Source organism: Belonocnema kinseyi, chromosome 7 (genome assembly GCF_010883055.1).
Source record: "Belonocnema kinseyi isolate 2016_QV_RU_SX_M_011 chromosome 7, B_treatae_v1, whole genome shotgun sequence".
In the NCBI taxonomy this organism is placed as follows: Eukaryota; Metazoa; Arthropoda; class Insecta; order Hymenoptera; family Cynipidae; genus Belonocnema; species Belonocnema kinseyi.
In genome coordinates, this window is record NC_046663.1 from 64,894,220 (window position 1) to 64,899,442 (window position 5,223).

Genomic DNA, 5,223 nt, shown 5'->3' on the forward strand with positions numbered 1-5,223 from the left:
TGAATAGAATTTAAACTATTGTATTTTTATCTCAATTGTGGTTTTTCAAATACTGAAAGTTTGTACCATATCTTATTCCAGGGTGTCTCGACTCTACCCGGAAAACTTGGGAAAACCTGGAAATGTCAGGGAATTTTTCGAGAGCGTGCCTATTTTTTTTTTTTTTTTTTCGTCGCGATATAAAATTTTGTAATGATGGTTGGTTGAAAATTGATCATTTTCAGCTGAAAATTCAAGTATCTGGTTGAAAAATTTTGTTTGTTGACAATTGAACATTTTGTTTGTAATTTTTTCGATCTCTTGACTGAAACATCTTTCAGAGTTGAAAATTAAACTTCATATTGTTTGGTTGAAATATCAACTACTAATTTTTCAAATCCTTCAAAATCTTTTAAAATAACTAGAACTTTTTTTTTTTAATTTCAAAAGTACTATGGAATTTAAAAAAATAACCCTTCTAATATTTTTTTAATTCTTTGAAATTCCTTTAAATTATAAAAGTAAATTGAAAATTCCTTGACGTCTTTTAAAACATCCTCATATATTTAAAAACTTTTGAAATTTTTTAAAGCTTCAGATTGAAATTTAGAAAATAGAAAAATTTCATAACGTTAAATATTCAAATTTTAGTAGATTAGAGTTTTGAAAATGGGATCAATAAAAATTCAAAGCTTTCTAAATTTAATTTTCAAACATTTTCAATGATGAAATATGAATAACTTTCAACTTGATGGGATTCAAGTCTTCCAAATTTAAATTGTAAACTTGGAAGTTTATTTATGAAAAATTAATAATCATAAATAAATTGAAAACGTTCAAAATTCAAGTATATTTTTTTCAAAAAAAAAAAAAATTTATAATTTTATAATCATATACAAAAATCGATTTAGAAATAGTTCAACTTTAACTCGACTAATTTCTAGTAAAACTTTAATTCAATAGTTTAACTAATCTAGAAAAATTTTAATATTTAACGTTTTGAAATTTTTCTCTTTTCTAAATTTGAATCTGAAGCTTTAAAAAATTTCAAGAGATTTCAAAAGATTTTTAATCGATTTAAATATTTGAGGATGTTTTAAAATATGTTGAGGAATTTTTAATTTATTTTTATAATTTAAAGGAATTTCAATGAATTACAAAAACGAGAAGGGTTATTTAAAAAAAAAAATATATATATATATATATTTTGAAGGAATTGCATTAGTATTTAACTATTTTCTTGAAATTTTTGTTTAAAATGATAATGTAACGATTCTAGTTGAATATTTCATCATTTTACTTAAAATGCAATGCAAATTTAACTTTTAAATTTTTGGTTAAACAATTATGTTTTTTAGTCAAACATTAATCTTTTTTTTTATAGAAATTAATCTTGGTGGTTGGCAATTCTACTATTCCCTTTAATATATTTATAATTATAGTTTAAATTCATCTTTTTTTTAAATTTAACTATTTTAGTTGAAAATTCATCAGTTTGGTTGAACATCAATTTTTTATATAAAATTTGAACTATTCCAGATAAATTGTTGAAAATGAGTTTCTTTTTTTGGTTGAGAATGTTTTTTTAAAATTGAAAATGTAACTATTCCAATGGCATATTCCATCATCTTAGTTGAAATTCGTCTCTTTAGTTAACCATTAATTATTTTAAATGAAAATTTAACTATTTAATTTTGTTGGTGGCAATTTATCTTTCTTAATTGGAACTTGTATTTTGCAAAAAATTTATGTTTTTTGATCTTGTTGGTTGAAAATTCAACTATTATATTTAAAGATTCACCATTTCAGTTGAAAATTCATGTTTTTGTTTAAAATTGAACGATTTCAGTCAAAGATTTATCATTTTAGTTGAAAATTCATCAGTTTGTTTAGAATTCGAAATTTTTTATTCTAAAATTCAACTATTTGGTTGAAAAAATGGTCTTTTATAGTCAAAAATTCAACTATGTAAGTTCATTTTCTTGTTTGAAAATTCAAGTATTCCGGTTGAAGATTAATAATTTTAGTTGAAAATTTATCACTTTGTTTAAAAATGTAACAATTTTTTTAGAAAACTAGGTTCAATTGAATATTTTATCATGTATGTAAAAAATGCATCTTTTTGGTTGATTATTAATTTTTTTAACAACTTTAATTTCTACAAAAAATTACTAACTTTCAAAAAAATACGTGAATTTTCAAGTAAAAAAGATAAGTTGTTAAAAAAATTAAAATTCAACCAAAAAGATGCTAAATATAATTAAAAATTAATTTCTACGAAAAATGACGAACTTTCAACAAAATACGTGAATTTTCAAGTAAAAAAAATCTTTTTGGTTGAAAATTCAACTATTCCAGTTTAAAATGCATAATTTTAGTTAAAAAATCCTCTTTTGGGTTTAAAATTGAACAATTTTAGTAGAAAGTATTTGAGGTGAAAATTCATCACTTTGGTTTGAATATTTAACATTTTTGTTAAAATATCGTTTTCATTGAAAATTCATTTTTTTAACAAAAATTGATCTTTTTTAGTTGAAAATTCAACTATTTGATTAATAATTTGTCTTTTTTAGTCAAAAATTAAACTATTTAATTGAAAATTCTTTTAGTTTGTTGAAAAATCGTATTTTTGTTTGAAAATTAATCTTCTTGTTTAAAAATTCATTTTTTTGATTGCAAATTTAAGTATTCCAGTCAAATGTTCTTCACTTTAGTTGAAAATTCATCTCTTAGGTTAAAAACTAAATTACTTGGTTAAAAGTTACTCTTCTGTTGAGTTAAAGATTCATAATTTTAGTTGAAAATTCATCAGTTTGGTTAGAATTCAAAATTTTTTATTTTAAAATTTAACTATTTGGTTGAACAAGTGGTATTTTTTAGTCAAAAATTCAACTATTTTTTGGAAATTCGTTGTTTTTGTTGAAAAATCGTATTTTTTTTTAGAAAATTAATATTTTAGTTCGAAGTCTAATCTTCTTGTTTGTAAATTCATTTTTTTGTTTGAAAATTCAAGTATTCCAGTAGAAGATTAAACGTTTTAGCTGGAAATTGGTCACTTTGATTTAAGATATAACAATTTTTTTGAAAACAATTTTTTTTTGGTTTTTTGGAAATTCGTTGTATTCGTTGAAAAATCGTATTTCTTTTTTTAGAAAATTAATATTTTAGTTTAAAGTCTAATCTTCTTGTTTGTAAATTCATTTTTTTGTTTGAAAATTCAAGTATTTCAATTGAAGATTAAAAATTTTAGCCGAAAATTTATCACTTTGATTTAAAGTGTGACAATTTTTTTGAAAACCAGTTTTTTTTGGTTGAGAATAATTTTTTTTTTGTAGCTGAAAATGTATATATTTCAATTGAATATTTTATCATCTCAATAAAAAATTGATCTTCTTGATTGAACATGAATTTTTTAAACAACTTATCTTTTTAATTGAAAAATCTTGTATTTTGTCTTGAAAGTTTGTCATTTTTTATAGAAATTAATCTTCTTAATTGAAAATTCAACTATTGAAGTTTAAAATTTGTTGTTGAAAATTGATTTGTTTTAGTTGAAAATTCAACTATTTGATTAAAAATTTGTCTTTTTTAGTTAAAAATTAAACTATTTAATTAAAAATTCATTTAGTTTGTTGAGAAATCGTATTTTTGGTAGAAAATTAATTTCTTTCTTTGAAAATCAATCTTCTTGTTTCAAAATTCATCTTTTCGGTTGCAAATTTAAGTATTCCAGGCAAATATTCTTCACTTTAGTGGAAAATTCATCTTTTAGGTTGAAAATAAAATTACTTGGTTGTAAGTTACTCTTCTGTTAAAGAGTTACATTAATAATTTTAGTTAATAGTTTATATTTTTGGTTTAAAATTTAACTATATCAGTAGAAGATTCATAATTTTCTTTGAAAATTCATCTTTTTGGTTGAAAATTAATTTTTTAACTGAATATGTAACTTTCATTAAAAAATTTTTGTTTGAAATTATAAATTCAACTATTCAGTTGATAATTTGTCTTTATTAGAAAAATAATTCAACTATTTAGTTAAAAAATGCATGTAATTTGTTGAAAACTCGTCTTTTTAGATAAAAATGTATTCTGCTGTTTTTTTGTTTTTTAAAATTTTATCTTCTGTTTTGAAAATTCTTTTCTTTTTTTGTTGTTTTTGAAAAATCAAGTATTCCAATTAAATATTCATCATTTTAGTATAAAATTAATTCTTTTTGGTTAAAAATAAAATGGTGAAAAATTAATATTTTCAGTTTAAAATTGATCTATTTCAGTTGATATTGGTTGAAAATTCATAACTTTGGTTGCAATTTGGTTGATAATTAATTTTTTTAACTTCAATTTTTGGTTGAAAATCTTCTTTAGTGGAATATTTAAGTGTTTGGTTGGAAATTCAACTATTTGGTTAAAAACTCATCTATCTTGTTGAAAATCCAATATTCACTTAAAAATTTATAAATTTGAAGCTGTTTCTATTGAATTTATTATGATAACAACATTAATTTTTTGAAATATGCACTGCATTTTAATTGTAAAGAAGATAATACATAAATTTGTTTGTATTAGTATTCAAATTCATGAATTTACACAAATACAAGAAATTCATTGGTTATTTATTCCTCTGATGAGCCGAAAAATGAAGTAGTTTTTCTTTTCAATCTTAAATAAAAAATTATTAATGATTTTTTAAATATCTAATTATTTTATTAACCGATGGTGATAATATATTTGAAAATATCCTGTAATATAATTTGCCAAAGCTTTCTAAATTAAACATATTAAGTGAATCCCTAAAAAGTGAAAACAATGATTTATAATAAACTCACGAAACTGTACACATATTCCGAGTCGATTATTTTTAAAAATGCGAAATATTTTAAGGGCTCCATATTATACAAAATTTTACCTGGAAAAAATCTGGAATTGTCAGGGTGATTTTTTTGTCAGGATATGAGTAGACACCCTGTATTCTCGAAAATTATTTAAATTTAAAACAGAACAAAATTTCAGCTTTCTAGAATGTGATTTAACCACCTGCTTATGAGCTTTCAGATTGGAACGGATCAAAACTGGAAGAGCGGAAATGTTCGGAAAAGGAGAGAAGTGGAATATCGAATGATTTAGTATGACAATTTTATCTATTTTTGAATAAAAATTTCTATAGGCGAGAAATTAAATGGGAATTATCTACCAGTCCTTTCCTCAAACTCCGTTTGGAATTTATAAAAAGAATGAATGATC